Source organism: Psammomys obesus, unplaced genomic scaffold (assembly GCF_907164565.1).
Source record: "Psammomys obesus unplaced genomic scaffold, mPsaObe1.curated_primary_1811, whole genome shotgun sequence".
In the NCBI taxonomy this organism is placed as follows: Eukaryota; Metazoa; Chordata; class Mammalia; order Rodentia; family Muridae; genus Psammomys; species Psammomys obesus.
The window spans coordinates 2579407-2602383 of record NW_026590707.1 but is presented as its reverse complement, the minus strand read 5'-3'; the positions used below and the strand labels follow the sequence as shown (position 1 = coordinate 2602383).

The 22977-nt window shown below is 39.4% G+C and overlaps 1 protein-coding gene across 3 annotated transcripts in view; it reads right to left on the bottom strand.

The window, feature by feature from the left end:
* Mipol1 (mirror-image polydactyly 1) overlaps positions 1–22977 on the bottom strand; it is a 321451-nt gene that overhangs the window by 4350 nt on the left and 294124 nt on the right. The gene's annotated exons all lie outside the window — the stretch shown is intronic.

Here is a 22977-nt window from a genome sequence, read left to right as displayed (position 1 = left end):
GGTCCTCCACAAATAAACAAAGCACAGAGCAAGACACTAAAGCCTATTTAAGAGTGCAGTAGGGATGGACAATTCAACAACATACAGCTTTGGAAACTACCTTCAGCATCTGTATTGGATGAATGCACAGAGAAAGAATTCTGTAATCAGTGATGATCAGAAAACAAACACTCAGAACCTTTGGAGTCTTGCTTTAAGAATGGAGCAATATCTCACACGAAATACATACACATATATATGCCTATACATGTATATAGAAATATATATTTGTGTGTGTATGTGTGTGTTTTGAGACAGGGTTTCTTTGTGTAGCCTTGGCTGTCCTGGAACTTGCTTTGCAGACTAGACTAACCTCAAACTCAGAGATCTGACGCCTCTGCCTCCCAGGTGCTGGGATTAAAGGCATGCACCACACCTTGCATAAATCTTTACCAAGTCTATTGATATGTTTTTCAGCTGTATGAATTATACTTGGGTAATGGAGTCACTGAAAACAGTCTTGGGGTACAAATACTTGAATTAGAAAGTTCATGGAAAAACTCATTGCATTCACAGCCTGTATTCTTTGAGCACTGCTAAGCAGTGAAGTAGATGTACATGATAAACTCTCAGGATTATGATCGATGGGACTACATAAATCTTTTAAGGGAAAGTTTTATTAACTTGAATTGTAAAAGAGTTATACAAAATTTATTAGGAATTAAAAATATTAAAAGTTTATTGTTAAAATCCAGGTATAACTTATATTAGCTTCTCTTTGGGCCATGTTAGGGTAAAATCCAGGGTCTCATGCATGCTGGGCACCTGCTATACCTCTGAACTACAGCCTCAGGCCTTGAACCAAATTTTAACAAAGATTCCTAGGAGAAACCTTACCAAACCATTTATATTTCAACCCATTATTAACATAAACCATAATATGCAAAATATGCTCAAGTACACAACAAGGACATTTGTTCAACCATGTTTGTAGCAGCTTTATTTGTAATAGTCAGAAGCTAGAAACAACCCAGATGCCCCTCAGTTGAGGAATAGATACAGAAATTGTGGTACATATACACAATAGAATATTACTCAGCAATAAAAAACAATCAAATCATGAAGTTTGAAGGCAAATGGTGGGAACTGGAAAAGATCATCCTAAGTGAGGTATCCCAGAAGCAGAAAGACATACAGGCTATATATACTCACTCATAAGTGGATATTAGATATATGATATAGGATAACCATACTAAAATCTGTACACCTAAAGACACACTAATCAAGGAGGACTCTGGCTAAGTTGCTCAATCCCCATTCAGAAAGGCAAAGAGGATAGACATCAGAAGAGGGAGAAAACAGGGAACAGGACAAGAGCCTATTACAGAGGGCCTCTGAAAGGCTCTACCCTGCAGGGTATTGAGCAGATGCTGAGGCTTATAGCCAAACTTTGGGCGGAGTGCAGGAAATCTTATGAAAGAAGGGGGAGCTAGAAAGACCTGGAGAGAACAGGAGTCCCACAAGGAGAGCAATAGAACCAAAAAATCTGGGCACAGAGGTCTTTTCTAAGACTGATACTCCAACCAAGGACCATTCATGGAGAAAACCTAGAACCCCTGCACAGAAGTAGTGCATAGCAGTTCAGTGTAAAAGTGGGTTCCATAGTAATGAGAACAGGGACTGTCTCTGACATGAACTGACTGGCCCATTCTTTGGCCACCTCCCCATGAGGGGGGAGCAGCCTTACCAGGCTACAGAGGAAGACAATGCAGACACTCCTGATGAGACCTGGTAGAGTAGGATCAGAAGGGAGAAGAGGAAGACCTCCCCTATCAGTGGGCTTGGGGAGGGACATGAGTAGAGAAGGGAAAAGGAGGGTGGGATTGGATGGAGAAGAGGGAGGGAGCTACAGGGGGGATATAAAGTGAATAAATTGTAATTAATAAAAAGAAAAATTAAAAAAAAAACTAAGCAAGGAGACCCTCGGTAATGCTCAATCTTTATTCAGAAAGGCAAATGGGATAGACATCTGGAAAAGGTGAAAATAAGAACAGAGAGGAGCCTTCCAGAGAGGGCCTCTGAAAGACTCTATCCAGCAGGGTATTAAAGTGGATGCTGAGACTCATAGCCAAACTTTGGGCAGAGTGCTAGGAATCTTATGAAAGAAGGGGAAGATAGAAAGACCTGGAGAGGACAGGAACAACACAAGGAGAACAACAGAACCAAAAAATCTGAGCACAGGGGTCTTTTTTTTGAGACTGATACTCCAACCAAGGACCATTCATGGAGATAACCTGGACTCCCTGCACAGAAGTAGCCCATGGCAGCTCAATCTCCAAATGGGCTCCCTAATAAGAGGAGCAGGGGCTGTCTCTGACATAAACTCAGTGGCTGGCTCTTTGATCACCTCCCACTGAGGGGGGAGCAACCTGTCCAGGCCACAGAGGAAGACTATGAAAGATAGTCCTTGATGAGACTTGATAGTCTAGGGTCAGATGGAAGGGGAGGAGGTCCTCCACTATCAGTGGACTGGGGAAGGGGCATGGGAGGAGATGAGAGAGGGAGGGAGGGCAGGGTTGGGAGGGAACAAGGGTGGGACTATAGCTGGGATCCAAAGTGAATAAATTGTAATACATAAAATTTATATTAAAAATAAAATTAAAATTTTAATAAATAAAATTAAAAATTTAAAAATAAAAAAGTTCCTTTAAAAATAAAAGTTCTACCACATACCGTTTTTACTATTACTCTACAGCAGACTCATTATGCGTATAAACTGCTCACACAGATCTATGCTGTACTTCTTGGCTTCCCCTTCACAGATAAACTTGTTTTACTCTTCTTTCTTCTTTATAAATTAGGACATCTTGCTAAGGTAAGAGGTTAGGAGGAAGTACTTGAGTATCACATTTTGCAATGTCCCTACTATATTTCAACAATTAGTGCATCAACCACATTCTCAGCTTATCCAGGTTGACTGATTTGTGAAAATTTGATCTCAGAAATGAGAAAAATGTCAATTACTTTGTTTTGTATGAATGCACTGACTTCTGAAACACAATGAAGCACCTATTTGTTCCTGCAAAGAATGGAATACAGCTGCCAATCAGAGGCTGTGCCAACAGGAAGGTAGGCGTATATGCTGAACATCTTACAGGATTTGCCTGTAGGCTAGTCTTTACCATCCTATTAAAAAAATCACACAGCTCACTAAACTAAGCTCTAACTGTTTTGTATTAATCAATGACATGCCCACAAGAGTTCGATGGGCTTGGAAAGCACTGTAGTGAGCACTATGAATTTTCAGATTTGAATATGAAGTAACTGAAGGACTGACAAGTAAAGTCTCATATGGGCCCTGAGGCAAATGGTGACAAATCCAGGCCTTCTCTCCTTGTTTTTAGCTTAGAGATGTTTCCAATAATGTTTGGGTTACCAGAACCCTATGAATTTCAGATCACATGGTATTGGATCATTTGTCTTTGTAGGGTCATTACACCCCTTCCCTAATTCTAAGTCAAACTGGAAAAGAATTTGCTGGCACATTTAACTTGTTTAGCAAGAATGCTTTGCAAAAAAGTAAATTCATGGTAATTGACTTAGAAAATAATAAATGGTTAAAGTTTACTTTTGTTTTAATGGAATTTCTATACAACTTGAGAACTAAATTAACTATTTTGGTAGAAATTAAATTAATTAATTAAACTAATTAAATACTTTGGTAGAAATCCGATTTTTCCAATTAAGAATTTAATATTTTCTTTGCAGTTATATAACTGTATATGCACTATAATGAAATGAACTTTTCCATAAAAATATAATCTATAACTTATTTATAATTTTTGTATGTTTTGCTCCCATATTTCACTCTGAATGAATCCTGTGATATATTCTGTATGTAATAGTAAATTAATGTCTGTGTGCCAAGAAGTCTTGAGAAGCCACTTATTCACGTATTTCATACTCACTATAACTCTGCAGAGAAGATACTATAATCCGATGACAGACACAAAGGCTACTGGGGGTAACTGATCAGTGCCCTGCAGCTAGTGGGTGTTGGAGTTGAGCTACACCGGTGACTTGACTCCCAAAGGCCCTCATCTTTACAGCGTGTTTCAGTGCTTGGAAAAAGTACCAAGACCCTTCTACTTTCTGAATTTTTATGGGATACAATTATTCTTAACTGGATTATTGTAATGGAGCAAAGAAGAATGACAGAACAAATTCCTCAAAACTGACTGACTTGTATCCAAATAAGCAGCTTGCCTACAGGAGCCGCTCTTTACCCTCTCAGTACTAGGGATTATGTCCAGGCTCTTGTGAATGCAAGGCAAGTGCTCTGCAACTGAGATATATCCCCAGATCTTTTACCTTTTATTCTGAGGTAGGGTCTGACAGTTGCTCAGGCTAGCCTTAAACTCATTCCGTAAGACCAGATACAGTAAGAATTATCATTCTGTCTTATTAATCAATATGGAAATTGTGCTCTAAAGTGGGACGTGAGGTGCCTGGTGGCACCTATAATCCAGCAACTCATGAGGCTATGACAAGAGCAGCTTCTGACATTCCTAGGAGACACAATGTCACAGCCAATTCTCCAATCCTCTATTCTTACTAAAGTTATTTTACTGCTGAGACTAGTTTTCTTATATTAGACCTTTAAATGTTGATCTAATTTATTACTTTTGCTTTACATGTGTGTATGTGTGTGTGTGTTTACATGTGTGCTTATATGTGTGGAGGCTAGGGACTGACATTGAGTGTCTCTTTCCATTTTTTTTAACCTTGTTTTTGAGACTCGATTCCTCATTGAATCTGGAGCTCATCAATTCATCTATAATATAAAGACTGGCCAGAGATTACCTTAGCCTACAAGTGAGATGGCTCCTTATCCTAATGCACAGCAGTGAGCTCTACAATCTGAATACCATCAAACTTTAAAACAAAAATGGCTAACATTGTAAATTTTGTTTTCTTTCACTACAAAAAGGAAAATCATGGTTGGAGAGATGTCTTGGTGGTTAGAACACTTGCTCTTGCAGCTGACCCAGGTTCAGCTCTCAGCACTCCCATCAAGTGGCTCACGAGCAGATGCACCTCCAGTTCCAGGGGATTTGATGCCCTCTTCTGGCCTCTACGGGAATGTGCATGCAAGTGGTGCACAGACAGACTAGCTGGCACGTACACATATACACAAAGAGAAAACAAACAAACAAATTTAAAGAACCAGATACTTGAAGGCCTAAATTAGAGCTGCAGCAAGCAATGCAGATGGGAAGGAGAGGAAGGACTGGAAAGACATGTAGAATACAGGCTCAAAAGTACTTAGTGACGTTTGGGGTAAAAGTGAGTCAAGTAGGAGAGGCAAGAAGGTCAACTCCCATGGGTCTGGTGTTGGTGAATAGGTAAACAATAATATTCTGAGGCAATGGAGAGGAAAGTAGCAGATTTCTGCTAGGAACTCTGCCTATGAGGATTAGTTTTGTTTGACATTTATAAATCTTACGGTTTTGGTGAGACATGTATGTGAGGATATTAAGTAAATGTTGGATACAAGAATGTGATAATGGTTGATTTTTTGTTTAGTCAACAAATATTTTATGAGCAATTAGTAGCAAGATGAGAATGATCACCCAAATCACTGGCCAATGTTATATAGTGAAAGATTAAGCAAAGCCATTAAATAGCATCTTGTTTCTATGGAAGTGGAGGGCAGATGTGCAAAAGTTACTGTGTGATGCTTTTTTAAAATTGTTTATTATTATTACATTTTATTAACTCTGTATCCCAGCTGTATCCTGCTCCCTTGTTCCCTCCCAATCCCACTCTCCCTCCCACAGCTTCTCCCTGCTCCTTTCCAAGTCCACGGATTGGGGAGGACCTCCTCCCCTTTCGTCTGGCCCTGTTTTATCAGGTATCTTCAGGGCTGGCTGCACAGTCCTCCTCTGTGGCCTAGCAGGACTGCTCCTCCCTTGCGGGGTGGGGAGGTCAAAGAGCCTGCCATTGAGTTCAAGCAGTCTTTAAAAAAGAAATAAAATAATCACCTCAAGAAAAGGTGGGAGTAAAAAGTGGGAAAGGATGGTGTGTTCTTCAGGGTCACTATTACTGTGACAAAACATCATGACCAAAAGGAACTTGGGGAGGATAAGGGTTTATTTACCTTACACTTCCACATCACTGTTCATCATCAGTGGAAGTCAGAACAGGAACTCAAACAGGGCAGGAACCTGGAGTCAGGAGCTTGTTGAGACATTACCTTGCATACTGTATGGATGTAATAAAAAAAAATCTGATGGCTTATAGCTTAGGCAGGAAATAGGAGGTGGGACATACGGCAAGTAGAAAGGACTGTGGGTTAGGGCCAGGTGGGAGATTCAGCTGGCAAGATGTGAGGAGGACAGATACATTGCATCTGAGCACAGGTAACCAGCCACATGGTAAAATGTAGGCTAGTTAAACAGATTATTTTAGGTTATGAGCTACTCAGAGAAGAGTGAAGCTCTATGGCCTAGGTATTTGTAAAATAATATTTTGAGTCTCATTAGTTGTTATTCTGGAGCTTGGGGAGAGGAGGAAAAAACTCCCATTTACAGGAACTGTAATAATGTTTATATAATTCCAGGCAGAGAAAATAATATATGGAGGAAATAATACATTATTTATATCAACAATATACGAAGAGGTAGGAAAAATTATGTCTAGAAAGTACTACCAGAGCTATGATTTCTAATGATAATGGACTAAAGGATGGAAGACAGGAGTGCATGAGATTAATCAGGCAGGGTATGGGTATGTTCTATTACAGTTTGCAACCAAACCCACAGCAATGAATGAAAAAGTCTACATCAGTGGTTCTCAACCTATGTGTCATGACCTCTTTGGGGTCAAATATCAGATTTCCATGATTCATAACAGTGGCAAAATTACAGTTATGGTGTAGCAATAAAATAATTTCATGGTTAGGGTCACCACAGCATGAGGAACTATATTAATGGGTCACCGAATTGGGAAGATTGAGAACCACTGGATTAGAAGAAAAAATATGAAAAGAAGAACAGGGTGGGAAGGGGATTAAACTAAGATGAAGCCAGCATATAAAATAAAAATTTGAAAGAAGTCAGAGAGGTAAAACATGAGTTGTCACAGAATGAAGTGTGAGTGCTTTAAGAAGAGAGTAACAGGGCGAGTTGATTACTTAAAGAGAGTTGAAGAGGCAACGTGGTTGCACATGCCTTTATATCAGCACTTGGTAGAAAGAGGCAGGTGGATCTCTATGAATTCAAGGCTACCTTGGTTTGCATAGCAAGTTCCAGGCCAGCCACAGTCATGTAGTAAGACACTGTATCAAAACAACAAAACAAAACAACAACACAAAGACACATACAGACAGGGTTAAAATGAAATATGTCTATTTATTTGAAAGAGAAAATGTCAACCATTTTGGTATATTTTTAATGGTTGTCCAAGTATGATGAAGCATAGCCAGAATATGAAAAACTGACAAGCAAAGATAGGCTGTTAAATAAAAGTTCACCTAGCAAGTAAATAAGATTGTAAACACGAGAAAACTTGAGGGAATATTTTAAATGGAAGATATCAATGTAGCTGTGGATCATAGAAAAGGAGACCACAGAAAGATTAAAAATTCTAAGGGAGAAGGATAATACTTTTAGAAGTAAGGTCTCGGAGGGTGGTGTCATAGCAGGATTTGTAGGATAATCTCTGGAAAAAAAATGGCTAGACAAGTTTTCCTTGGGGAGTAACAGGAAACAGTTAACGTAGATACAACTGTGGACAATTTTGTAGGTGTGGAAGAAGAAAATTGTCAGAAATCATGGCAGCTATTCAGTTTTCCATGGAGCAGGAGACACAGATTTCTGATGAAAGCACAGAGGAAAAAGTCTGGAAAAGAGCAATGAGAGTTTAATAGAATAAGTGGGAGAGATTGATCATGGCTATGTAACAGGATCATTAGGTGGGGCTGATGACCCATCTCTATGTGGCTGGAGACAACAGTTTTGTAAAAGACATTGGCCATTAGAGTAGTATAACTTTTACTTCCCTATCAGCTCTGCATATTGGGAATGGAAGTGGGAAGGAGAAATTATGGGAGTAATTCAGATTATGACTTATAAAATAGGATTAGGAAGACATGAGTAGAAAAGACTGAGGTGTCTTGGGAAGAAAGTGACTCAACCTAGAATCTATATTGTCTAAAGAAAGCAAGTTTATAATGTCTTGTCAGTTTAGGGAAACATGGAGGAAGAAAATAACTGGTGTTTTAATTTGTGTTGAGGCTACAAAGCTAGAAGAATTAGAATAGACTGTGATAACTGTTGAGAAGCAACATTGCTCTCAGGATCTTTGAGATGTATAAAAGTTTTGAGTGATGACACCATCTAGAAGAGGCAAAAGAATAAGGAATATTATCTATGTATAAAAGATTCTCAGCATACATACAGAAGCTGAAGTAGAAAGAAAGATGTTAATTCAAGTACCTGAAATCTATACCAACTTGGCAGTATTGATTAGGAGCTCAGTCAAACTGACTGAGGAAGAGAGCGGTAGATAGTAAGAGAGCTAGATGGCATCAATCCAAGAAGGAAGGGTTTTTGATTTTTATGGATGCAGAAGAGATAAAAGTAGTAAGAGGAAAGCAGGAGAATTCTATTTCCCTCTTCCTGACCCCCCTTGTGTGTATGTGTGTGTGTGTGTGTGTGTGTGTGTGTGTGTGTGTGTGTATGTACTTGCTCAGGAGTGTGTGGCGGGTGGGTAGGATTGTATGTGTGTTTGTGCATGCAGGAGGAGGCACAGTCAATCTCAGCTGTTGTTTCTTAGGAGCTATCCTTCTTTTTAAAAGACAGTATCTGTCATTAGGATCTGGGGCTTGGCAATTAGTCTAGATTTGCTGGCCTTTGAGCTATGGTGGTCCTCCTTTCTCAGTCTGATTAACACTAGGACTAAACACATGCACCACAAGGTTTAACTATTTACGTGGATTTAGGGGGTCAAACTCAGGTCCCCATGCATGCACAGGAAGTACTTTATGGACTGAACTATCTTTCCAGAACCTATACTTATACGGGACATGGAGAAAGATTACTGTCACAAAAATATCTAGTAACGAGATATTTTTGGTGTTTTGCCTGTAACACCAACATTCAGGATCCTGAGGCAAGAGGACTGCTATAAACTCAACTTCAGCGGCACTACAGAGCAAAACTTTGTCTCCAGATGTGACACAGAAATACACAAAAGAGATACTTATGATCAGCTCAATTGTTAGGTGTGAGTCCAATGTATTGAGTACAGACTTTGTTGACTGACACAAAGGAGTAACAATAAGAAGCAGATTCCAGCGGGAGACAGTAAAGAGGCATGATCAGGGAGAGACCAGAAGGACTGGGAAATACAGAGTAAAGAACTAAATGAAAGAAGAAGAACTGATAAGGCCCCTCATGCAGAAGCTATAACACATGAAATAAAGGAATTCTTGCTCAGCTTGAGTCTAACTGAAACATATGACTGCATGTAACACAGACTCATATAAAATGTAAGTATGTGTATATATATATATAGTCATAGAAAGAACACATATACATATGCCCACAAAAGGACACATATTAGCAGATATCAAAGGAGGAAAGAAGTTAGATTACTCACATTTGAGAAACCAGAGACAATTTTGAAGTGAAAAGACAAAAGTGGAAGTAGATGCAAAAGTGGGTTGAAAAACAAAAAGTGAATGAAGAAGAAAGAAGAAGAAAAACATAATAAAATTTATGGAACTGAGTACTAATTGCTTGGCCATGAATATATTCTTCATCATGAGAGAAAAGTTGCCTTCTTAGAACTTCCCTTACTGCAGTAAGTCACCCTACTGATTTCCTATATAAAGTACTGTTAAAATATTGGAGAATTATCAAGTCTTCACCATAATTCATTTTTTCCAGTCCACAAGTTGTCTTCAAATAGATTAAAGTTAATTCATGGTTCATATTATTGACTCTTTTCTGCATGTTCATTATCATGCCCATGTTTTAAAAAATACCTAGCCATATATAATCATATGGTTTGAACACTACAAAAGGAAACTCAACTCTGTTTTCCTAGAGTTACACATTTAATACAGTCATGTGCACTATTGGCTTAAGTAAAGCTTAGAGGAAAATCCTTTACCCAATATCCCAGCCTACTTCATGAGCAAAGCCAAGCTTCCATTCTGGACATGGACATTTTTTTGTGTCTGTCTGTCTATATATCCATCCACCTACCTATCTATGCAATTTCTGGAGTTGGGTGCTTCTTAATTTGCCTAAGTTTGACTTGAATTCATGATGAGGCCACAAACTCCCAATTTTGCTAGCTGCTTTGATTTTAGGCACATACATGGTGATAGTTCACCTACAATGAGTCCTTTTGTGTCAGTTATTTTCTGCAGATTATACTAACCCAAAAGTTCCTGTCTTGAAACTAAAGCTACTTTATTTAGTTATGCCAATTTGGGATGAGTAAGGAGGTAGTTTGCCTATAAGTATTGCCTAAAATTAGTCTGCAGCTAGGTGATCTTGCTTGATGATTGGTCGGCTTATGGATAGAACACGCTCTTCCTTCCCTCCCTCTATTCCTCTTTCCTTCTTTACTCTTTATGGTGTGATATATGCCTGTGTGCACCCAGATATAAGAGCCTGTGTAGTGTAGGGGTTGCTGTCAGGATATGTTCCTAATTGCTTCTCCACATTATTGTTTGAGTTAGGGTCTCTTACTGAAGCTGGAATCACCATATCAGCCAGGCTGGCTGACCAGCAAACTCCCAGGATCCAACCTTTACTTCCCAACCCAACACTGAGATTACAGGCATGCACAGTCATTCCTGGCTTTTTTTTTGTGTGTGTGTGTTGTTGAAGGTTCCCTATCAAGGAAATTGCCTTATTGTGTTATTAACACAGCAATGCTCCATTGTGTAACTGAAATATAAATTACTGAAAAACTTGTAATAAGAGTTCTATGTCCATCAATGGAAGAATTGATACAGAAAGTGTGGTATTTTTACACAATGGAATACTACTCAGCAAACAAAAATGAGGAAATCATGAAATTTGCAGGGAAATGGTGGGATCTAGAAAAGATCATTCTGAGTGAAGTATCCCAGAAGGAGAAACATGGTATATACTCGCTTATATAGACCTACAAGAAATGATAAACATAATGAAGTCTATACACCTAAAGGAGATAAACAAGAAAGCAGACACGAGGTAAGATGATCAATCCTCACTTAGAAAGACAAATGGGATATGCATAGGACGTATGACAGGAGTCTACCACAGAAGGCATCTGAAAGACCCTACCAAACAGTGTTTCAAAACATATACTAAGACTCATAACCAAACCTTCGGCAGAAGGGGAGCTAGTATGACAGAGAAAGGATAGGAGCCCCACAAGGATCAAATATATCTGGGCACAGGGGTTTCTTCCAAAACTGTTTCTCTAACCAAGGACCATGTATGGATATAACCTAGAACCTTTACTCGGACGAAGCTCGTGGTAGCTCAATAACCAGTTGGTTTTCCATAGTAAGGAGAACAGGGACTATCTCTGACAGGAACTCAATGGCAGGCTCTTTGACTCCCCACCCCACAAAGGGAGGAGCAGTCCTGCTAGGCCACAGAGGAGGACTTTGCAGCCAGCCCTGAAGATATCTGATAAAACAGGGCCAGACGAAAGGGGAGGAGGTCCTTCCCAATCCGTGGACTTGGAAAGGGGCAGGGAGAAGCTGAGGGAGGGGGGGTGGGATTGGGAGGGAATAAAGGAGCGGGATACAGAGTTAATAAAATGTAACTAATAATAATAAACAATAAAAAAGAGTTCTATAATGCTATTCTCCAGACATTTGTATATATTCTTCTTATTGCCTATTATTCCAGTTATTGGATAATTTTTTTTCTTCCTTTCCACATGGATTGATTAAGCATTTATTTTAAACCCTTGCCCTTTTCAAATATATCATTAACTGAAAACCAAGAATGAGGGTTATTTAATTATTTTTAAGGCTATAAATATGATGACAATCTTTTTACTGTTTTCCCTATAAATTCTTTAAACTGAAAACAGTTCTTTCATACAACGTTCCAATTATTGTTTCCCTTCCCCCAGTTTCTATCCGCTCATCTCCATCTCCTCACTCATCCAAATGCACAGCTGTTCTTTCATTAGAGAACAAACAAGCATCTAAAAAAATGATAATAAAATAAAATAAGATAAAATAAAAACAAACAAACAATAGGACAAAACAAAGAGAAAAAAGCACAAGAAACGGAGACACGCATTTGCACACACAGAAATCCCATAAAAACACAAAACAGGAAAACATTATATAAGCAAAAAGACTTGTATTGTAAAAAAGAAAAAAAGCCCAGGCAAAACATTGTGAGAAAAAAAAACCCTCCAAAAAGCCACTGAATCCATTTTGCGTTGGCGATCTACTGCTGGCGTCATGGCGCCTGCCCGTAGGTGCGGTTTATATACCACGTGACCCTCCACTGGGGAAAACTAGGTTTTCATTTGCGAGTGGTTATCAGTTGGATATAGTTTCTGGTTAGGGATGAGGGCTGTGCCTATTTCCCCTCTCATGCCTGGCTATTTTTAAAAAAGAATCAGAACCCAGGTCCTCATGCTTGTACAGCAAGCACGTTACTGACTGAGCCATCGCCCCAGATGTGCGAACACTCCTTTGATATACTATCTTTTAACAATCCCAGGCTTACTCATCTGGTTAGCACAAGGTAGCAAGGCAGCACCGCTGCAATCAAGAAGGCTTTTTAGGACCCTGTTGGAAACTGTAAGGTGTGTGAGCCACAGGCAGTATAGGTGTACTGGTGAGCAGCTGCCAAAGCTTGGGGCTATCTTTTATTTCACTACAGTACTGACCTTACGCAGAAGACTTTCTGCTTATCTTTATCAGATTTTCTTGATAAAATGAAGCCCATTTTCTTAGCAATGAGTATCTTTGAGCCTCTTAAACGTTTCATGTTTTTAGCTTAATTATGGAGAAAAATGTTGAACAGGAAAGAACCAAGGATAAAAGGAAGCCTGCCAGAAGACCCTATAGGATATAAGGTGTACTATTATTCAGTTAGATATGTTCTCTTAGAACTGTGCAATAATTTTTGAATCATATTACAAAGACATTTTAAAATTCCTTGTTGAATGGCTATTACAGTTCCATTTTTCTCCTCACCAACCAGTTCATGAGATTAATTTCCATGCTGTGGCTAGATGCTAAGGCCCAGTACATGGTAACTTAGGATTGGCATGGTTCCAAGTGCAGGAGACCTCAGTGAGCAGATGAGTGAGCAGCTAGGTGGGTGTGCAGCTCTAGTCAGCACACTCATGTAACAAGCCACCAGGGGCACTGGCATGTTCTACGATTTGTGACAGGAGCCACAGGGTACAGGCTGTGATGACATTTGGTATCTGTGTTATTACAAGTCATTCTTTCCTAAGGGAGATATGGCATTTTTATGCATAATTGTTACATATGTACACACATGCTGTGACTAAGGAGTAGTTTTACTGAATCTCTAAATTCTAATATCACAAACTATGATTTTGTTAATGAGCCAAAGACTGGTTTTAAAGCAAAAGAAAGCCAACCATTTGACAGGCATGTGTTGTCACTTGAGCTTTTGATCTTAGCCATTCTGATGGGTGTAAGGTGAAATCTCATGGTCATTTTGATTTGCATCTCCCTGATGACTAAGGACACTGAACAACTCTTCAAATGTTTCTCTGCCATTGAGTTACCTCACTCAAGATGATCTTTTCTAGTTCACCATATGCCTAAGATAAAAAACTCAAGGGATGACACATGCTGGAGAGGTTATGGAGAAAGGGGAACCCTCCTCCATTGTTGGTGGGAATGTAACCTCGTACAACCACTTTGGAAATCAATCTGGTACTTTCTCAGACAATTAGGAATAGTGGTTCCTCAAGATCCCACTCCTGGGCATATAGCCAAATGATGCTCAAGTACACAAGGACATTTGCTCAACCATGTTCATAGCAGCTTTATTCATAATATCCAGAATCTGGAAACAACCTAGATGTCCCTTACCAGAAGAATGGATACAGAAATTGTGGTACATTCACACAATAGAATACTCCTCAGCAATTAAAAACAAGGAAATCATGAAATTTGCAGGCAACTGGTAGGATCTAGAAAAGATCATCCTGAGTGAGGTATCCCAGAAGCAGAAAGACACATTGACTTACAAGTGGTTATTAGCCATATACTATAGGATAAACATACTAAAATCTATAAACCTAAAGAAGCTAAACAACAAGGATGACCCTAGGGAAGAGGCTGAAACCTCATTCAGAAGGGCAAACAGGATGGACATCAGAAGAGGGAGAAAACAGAGAACAAGACAAGAGCCTACCTAATAGGGCCTCTGAAAGACTCAACCCTGTAGGGTATCAAAGTAGAGGCTGAGACTCATAGCCAAACTTTGGGCAGAGTGCAGGGAATCTTATGAAAGAAGGGGGAGATAGAAAGACCTGGAGGGGACAGGGGCACCACAAGGAGAGCAACAGAGCTATAAAAACTGAGCCCTGGGGACCCTGATGAGAATGATACCCCAACCAAGGACAATGTATGGAGAGGACCTAAAACCCAGGCTCAGATGTAGCCCATAGACTCAGTCTCCAAGTAGGTTCCCTAGTAAGTGGAAAGGGGAATGTCTCTGGTATGAACTCAGTGGCAGGGTCTCTGATTACCTCCCCCTGGAGTGGTGCAGCCTTGCCAGTCCACAGAGGAAGACTATGCAAGCAGTCCTGATGAGACCTGATAGACTAGGGTCAAACAGAAAGGGAGGAGGACCTCCCTTGTCAGTGGACTAGAGGAAGCATGGGGGGGGGGAAGAAGAGGGAGGGAGGGTGGGATTGGGAAGAGATGAGGGAGGGGGCCACAGCTGGGATACAAATTGAATAAATTGTAGTAAGTGATAATAATAAAAAAGGAAAAACAGAACTATTGCATCACAGAAAGACTAGCATTTCTGAATTTTGTAAGTTCACCTCCCCTTGCAGATTTCTGATTTTTACATGCCACTTGTAAATGTAATTTCCATTCTTTAATATCCATTCCTTTTACTGCTAATACTTTTTGAGCACCATAGGTGACCTGAAATTAAGTCATACACATCCTTCTTTTATGCATAAAAGTGTTAGTATTGAGGATTAATGGGATTTACTCTCAGTACCTAGATTATTCTTTGGTAGTTAGTGGCATTGGGATGTATTAACTCTTGCAAGCTAAGGCACTATTTACTACATGTTGTGAGGAATGAGAAATATACTAATATAGTATACTAGTATAGTAATATACTAATGTATACTGTAAAATACACTAACACATTTGTCCAGTGGAAAAATTATTCAGAGATGTGTGTTCTCCTTCTGAGTTCTTTGAGACTTAGATCACTGGTACTAGTAACAAAACATACAGATCTTTATGTTCTAGAAACTTCCTTCATGTTGGCAATAAAGATGAATAAAGCCTCATTATTTACAGGATTCCCCTGCCCCTGGACTTAGAGGGAGTGGTGGGTTTCCTGGTATGGGTGGTAGCACCCAAATTCAGGACCTCCACATGAACAGTATACATTCTTAACCTTTGAGCCATCTCTCTAGGCCCCGGAGGAAAGGCACTTTATAAAGGCATTGCAAACTATTGTTTATCATTCTTTTAAGTTTTTGAGTCAGGATCTAACTAGTCGGGATAGCCTTGAAACCACAGAGATCCACAGGTCTCTGACTCTCCAGTGCTGGGATTAAAGGCCTGCGCCATCATACCTGACAAAAATATTCTTTTATCTTAAAATAGTTCTTTTGTTTGTTTGTTTGTTTGTTTGTTTTTTGAGACGGGGTTTCTCTGTGTAGCTCTGGCTGTCCTGGAACTCACTTTGTTGACCAGGCTGGCGTCAAACTCAGAGATCTGCCTCCGTAGTGCTGAAGATAAAAGGCATACGCTACCACTGCCTGGCTAACAAGAGCCATTATCAGCTAGGTCCAAAGAGGACGCTTTAAACTTCTCTTGATAGAAATCAAATGGGATTAAAAAATACTTTATAAAATATAATGCTGATTTTACCATTGTTTTTTTTCCCCATAGGTTAGTTCAGGTTTATCCAATATGGAACATCTGCCTCTTCATGTATGTGTTTTGTTTTTGGTGAAGAAATCATGTCATGAGTGAGTCACCTAGACAGCATCAGTGAATAGTGGCTATCTCTGCTAATAGCCCATTTGCATCCTATACCTTTGAAAAAGAATAGTTAGTAAATTTCCTTCCTCAGCTGCCTATTTCTAAACTTTTAAATATTCACACTCTAGCCTGGTTCAGACAATTCTACCCAATAAGAATGACATCAGCCTAGGAGCTGATCTGCTGTTTGCCCAGCAGAGGAGTTACATATTGCCTTTTGAAGAATGACACCTCACGCTGCAGCCTTGACATCTGGCCTGTCTTTGAATGGCTTGAGATGCAGCTCTAAAGCATAAGCTTTGTGATTCAGAATAACTTTGGACATTCTGCCTTTTTGCACTAAACTCCATGTAGAGTTTAATTATGTGGGAAATGGGGTTATATAATCTAAATTGCTATCATTCTAGACAAACTCTTATGGGTATTTCTATTATTCACTGAGAAGAATCTGTTGAAGCCTTTCCCTTCTTTGGCTGTTCAGTTTCTGGAAGCCAATTTTGATGAGTTTTATATCTGCCACCTGGCAGTACTGTTCTCAAACTTAATATTTTTTCTCATAAGTTTATAAGTTAGGGTTACACGAAAGAAAATGAAATTAGATCTTCGCAGTGAACTAAAGACATTCTATTAATGGCATGATATTCTCTCTATCCTTTAGGGAGAGAATCTTAAAACCCTGATTTCTTTACCCTGAACATCTTTTTGGTCACTAAGTCGTATTTTCTCTGCAGTGCTTCTAATATCAATCTCTCTCCCTCTCATTCTTACTACCAGTCCATGCCAGAACATCATCTGTCTTCTCATACCGTGTTGCTCCAACCACTTCTCACCTGCTGCTTTTACTTCTAACACCAACATGCTTTAGCTAATCTTCCAATAAAAGGATAGGCTGATGTCCCTCAATCACCATGATCATCTGTTATTATAATTATCTAATCATAAAAATAACCACAACAGTTCTTATCCCTATCACTTGAAATCGAGTTCATTTGTACACTTTGAAACCTCTGGATAATTCAGCCAAGCTTTGTCATTCCTCTGCTCCTGTCAGGTGACCTCTGAACCTTCCTCAGATTATATTCAGACTAAGATTTAACTTTATTCATCTGACTTCTTGCTTTCATAATATCTTCTCCTCCTTCTTTTCTACTAATTCACACCCCACCCACTCTATAGGGTATGACTGCTCTCCTTGAAGCCTGTATTCTGTTATCTATACTGACAACTAAAAAGGACACAGCACTAGTACATCCTATGAAATAATAAGTGAATGAGGTGGAAGATCCAGTACCAGCATCGTACGCAGAAACAATATTTCAGATTCTCTTCAATTCACTGACTTCTTTTCCAGAAACCAGTGCTTCCTTTAAGTATTTAGTACAGTGTGTTCAATGCGGCAGTATGTAGAAAAAAAGTCCTAGTATTTTGCTTCGAAATATTGGTGCTATAAATTGTGAGCAAAGGAAGTATGCAACACTTTTAATGGATCTAACGCACTAAATTTAGTACAATTGCAATACATGGCATGATTTTTGTGCATTTGTGGCAATACATGGCATGATTTGTGTGCATTTGTGGAGGTCAAAGGTTGACATTGGATGTCTTCTTCAATCACTATCTTATATTTTATTTATTTTTAGATCTTATGTGTATGAGTGTTTTATGACTACTCAACATCCAAGAAGGCCAGAAGAAGACACTGGAATCTCTGGAACTGGAGTTACAAATGGTTGTGAGCTGCCATCTGCATACCAGGAACTGAACTCAGGTTCTTAGCAAGAATAACGTGTTATTAACCATGGTGCCATCTCTCTAGCCCCTCCATTTTAGTCTATGAGCTCTCTTACAGAACCTAGAACTTATTGTGTAAGCTTGGCTAGCTAGTCAACAGGTCTCTGGGATCTGTCTCTATTCGGCACCAAGATATAGTGTTTCAGATGTGAGTGGTCATACCATGCTCTTTATGTGTTTGGCTGGACTCTGATGCTTACACAGCTAGTACTTTACAAAACGGCTCATCTCTTCAGTTCCTTGACATGACTTCTGATGAACTGCCTATATGTTCAGCAATTATATAACAAAGCTGAAAGTCAACCCCAAATTTATTGCTCCTCCTACACTGTTCCATGCTTCTCACTAATATGCTAAAATGTGATAAAATGTTCTAAATTTCATGTAGCAAGTGGGAAGATGAACAAAGCTCTTTTTGTTTTCACAACTGTCATGAAACACCGAGAAAAAGTATGAGAAGCTATGTAAAAAGAGTCATCTTATTCATAATTGTCCCCTTTCAGAAAAAAATGTTTCCAAATGAGTAGTACTTACAATGCTATTTTCATTTATTAAAGATTTAAATCATCCACAGTAACTGGTCATGAGTATTAAGGATGACTTTTCATGAAGCAAGTTCCTAACCCCTTTCTAAGCATTTGCCTTCAGTGAAGCTCTCAGATGGAGCAGATTCTGCTTTTTCTTTTATTATTATTTTTAATATTAATTACAGTTTATTTACTTTGTATCCAAGCTGTAGCCCCCTTCCTCATTCCCTCCCAATCCCACCCTCTCCCTGCCCCTCTCTAAGTCCACTGATGGGGGAGGTCCTCCTCCCCTTCCATTTGATCCTAGCTTATCAGGTCTCTTCAGGACTGGCTACAATGTCCTCTTCTGTGGCCAAGCAAGGCTGCTCCTCCCTTGAGGCGGGGGAGGTCAAAGAGACAGCCACTGAGTTCATGTCTGAGACAGTCTTTGTTCCCATAACTAGGGAACTCACTTGGATACTGAGCTACCATGGGCTATATCTGGGCAGGGGTTCTAGGTTATATCCATTCATGGTCCTTGGTTGGAGAAACAGTCTCAGAGAAGACCCCTGGGCCCAGATATATTTGGTCCTTGTGGAGCTCCTGTCCTCTCCAGGTCATACTAACTCCCCCTTCTATCATATGATTCTCTGCACTCTGCCCAAGGTTTGGTTATGAGTCGCAGCATCTCTTTTGATACATTGCTAGGTAGTCTTTCAGAGGCCCTCTGCAGTAGGCTCCTGTCCTGTTACTTGTTTTCTCCTATTTCCAATGTCCATCCCATTTGTCTTTCTAAGGGAGGATTAATCATTTTACCCCAGGTATTCTTTCTTGTTTATCTTCGTTTTAAAAAAAAATTATCAATTACACTTTATTCACTTTTTATACCCCCTGTGGTTCCCTCCCTCCTCCCATCCCAATCCCTCCCTTCCTCTACTCTTTGCACACATGCCTCTCACCAAGTCCACTGATAGGGGAGGTCTTCTTTTCCTTCCTTCCGATCCTAGTCAATTAGGTCTCATCAGGAGTAGCTGCATTGTCTTCTTCTGTAGCCTGGTAATGCTGCTGCCCCCTCAGGGGGAGGTAATTAAAGAGCAGGCCAATCAGTTCATGTCAGAGACAGTCCCTGTTCCTATTACAATGGAACCCACTTGCATATTGAACTGCCACGAGCTACACCTGTCAGGGGTCTTAGGTTATCTCCATGCATAGTCCTTGGTTGGAGTATCAGTCTCAGGAAAGACCCCTGTGCTCAGATTTTTTGGTTCTGTTGCTCTCCTTGTGGAGTTCCTGTCCTCTCCAGATCATACTGTTTCCCACTTCTTTCCTAAGATTCCCTGTACTCTGCCCAAAGGTTGCCCATAAGTCTCAGCATCTGCATTGATAGTCTGCAGGACAGATCCTTTCAGAGGTCCTCTGTGTCAGGCTCCTGACTTGTTCCCTCTTTTCTCCTTCTGATGTCTATCCTCTTTGCCTTTCTGGATAGGAATTGAGCATTTTAGCAAGAGTCCTCCCTCTTGATTAGTTTCTTTAGGTGTACAGATTTTAGTAGGTTTATCCTATATTATATGTCATATGAGTGAGTATATACTGTGTGCATCTTTCTGCTTCTGGGATAGCTCACTCAGGATGACCTTTTCCAGATACCACCATTTACCTGCAAATTTCAAGATTTCCTTGTTTTTTTTTTTTTTTTATTGCTGATCAATATTCCATTGTGTAGATATACCACAGTTTGTGCATCCATTCCTCCACTGAGGGGCATCTGGGTTGTTTCCAGCTTCTGGCTATTACAAATAAGGCTGCGACAAACATGGTTGAGCAAATGTCCTTATTGTGTACTTGAGACTCTTTTGGGTATATGCCTAAGAGTGGTATAGCTGGATCTTGAGGAAGCACTATTCCTAGTTGTCTGAGAAAGCACCAGATTGCTTTTCAGAGTGGTTGTATAAGTTTACATTCCCACCAGCAGTGGAGGAGGGTTCCCCTTTCTCCACAACCTCTCCAGCATGTGTTGTCACTTGAGTTTTTGATCTTAGCCATTCTGATGGGTGTAAAGTGCAATCTTAGGGCCGTTTTGATTTGCTTTTCCCTGATGGCTAATGAGGTTGAACATTTCTTTAAGTGCTTCTCTGCCATTCGATATTCCTCTATTGAGAATTCTCTGTTTAGCTCTAAACTCCATCTTTTAATTGAATTATTTGATTTTTTTTTTTTGCTGTTTAACTTCTTTAGTTCTTTATGTATACTGCATATTAGTCCTTTGTCAGATAGTGGGTTGGTGAAGATCCTTTTCCAATCTGTAGGCTGTCGTTTTGTTCTGACAATAGTGTCCTTTGCTTTACAGAAGCTTTTCAGTTTCATGAGGTCCCATTTGTTGATTGTTGCTCTTAGAGCCTGTGCTGTTGGTGTTCTGTTCATGAAGCTGTCTCTTGTGCCAATGAGTTCAAGGCTCTTCCCCACTTTTTCTTCTAAGTGGTGTAGTGTGTCTGGTTTTATGTTGAGGTCTTTGATCCCCTTGGACTTTAGTTTTGTGCAGGGTGATAAGTATGGATCTATTTGCATTTTTCTACATGTAGGCATCCAGTTAGACCAGCACCATTTGTTGAAGATGCTGTCTTTTTTCATTGAATGGTTTTGGCATCTTTGTCAAAAATCAGGTGTCCATAAGTGTGTGGATTTATGTCAGGGTCTTCTATTTGATTCCATTGATCCATCAGTCTGTTTCCATGCCATTACCATGTAGTTTTTAGTATTGTTGCTCTATAGTACAGCTTGAGATCAGGGATGGAGATACCTCCTGAAGAGCTTTTACTGTAGAGAATTGTTTTAACAATTCTGGGTTTCTTGTTGTTCCATATGAAGGTGAGAATTTTTCTTTCAAGGTCTGTAAAGAATTGTGTTGGTAATTTGATGGGAATTGCATTGAATCTGTAGATTGCTTTTGGTAAGATGGCCATTTTTACTATATTAATCCTGCCAAGCCATGAGCATGGGAGATCTTTCCATCTTCTGGTATCTTCTAATTCTTTCTCCAGAGACTGGAAATTTTTTTCATACAAGTCTTTGACTTGCTTGGTTATGTTCACACTAAGGTATTTTATGTTCTTTGTGGCTATTGTGAAGGGTGTTGTTTCCCTAATTTCTTTCTCAGCCTTTTTGTCTTTTTCTTTCTTCCTACCCTTGCATAAATCACCACAGGTTTGGAATGTCTTTCTGACAGAGAGAATGAGGCTTCAAAGTCACATATGTCTGTTTGTGTACAAGATTTACATCAACTCCATGCACTACGTAGGTTTTACATTTTTACTTCTAAATAGCTAGACATTTAGTAGAAAAATAAGTTGAAGGATATATGGTACACAAAAAACTGATCATTAGTTTTAAGATAAATAAAGGCCCCACTACTTCCGGATGGAGGAAAAAAAAAAAAACCTTTGCACTAAGACAGAATGCCTTTTACAGTCAAGGCTGTACCTCAGGTAACATCCTTTAATGTGACATATTGAACCAGCCAAATCTGACACCGCAGGATTCAGCTCTTTCACTGTGTCTTGATCCTGTTTGTTTTATCCTTTAAGGATATTTGCTTTGGAAGAGACAACTCATGGCTGAAGAACTATGACTAAATAGCTTATTTGCTAAGAGCAACTAATCTGAATTGGCACTAAAGCATGAGAACAATTATCTATTCGATTTCTAATTAATAAAAGTAATATGGTAAAGAAAGAGGTATCCAAAGCTTGTGTTTACAAAGTGGCCTAATGCTTTTTAAAAGTAATAAAACCTAATAAGAATAAATCTTAGGTGAATAACTTAAAAGAAGACATTTGTTCTAAGTTCTCATAAATTACTACAATCCAACAAAAAAGCCTGACAATTGTAACAGAAAAGCAACTCTGTTAAATACGTGCTACTGCCCACCACCACCACCACAAACAACCAAGGGAGAGAGAGATTGGTCAGCAGCTACAAATTGCAAACTGTTCCTTTTAGAGGACTCCGGTTCAGCTCTCTGAGTCAGGTAGGGTGGCTAACACCTGACTGTTCTAGCCTCAGGGGATGCTCTCTTTTGTTGCTGTGGACACTTGCATTCATGTGCACATACTCTCCCCTGTATGTATACACACATAATTTTAAAAACATTTAAAAAACAAGAAAAATGCTTATAGGTGTATAATAAAATTATTTACTAGTAACGAGTTCTAACTAATCGTAACAACTGATTCACAGTTCAACTGAAAAATCCAAAATAGTCATCAACAGGTAATTCACACAGAAACAAATCTAGTTAATAAACAAAATTGGCAACCTTTATTTTTAAAGAGATACATAGCACATCGAATCAAATTTTTATCTATAGAGTTGGAAGCTTTAACAGTTTACTAAAGAGGGATGAAGGCTTGGGGAAAGAAGCATTCTTTTAGATAAGTTGTT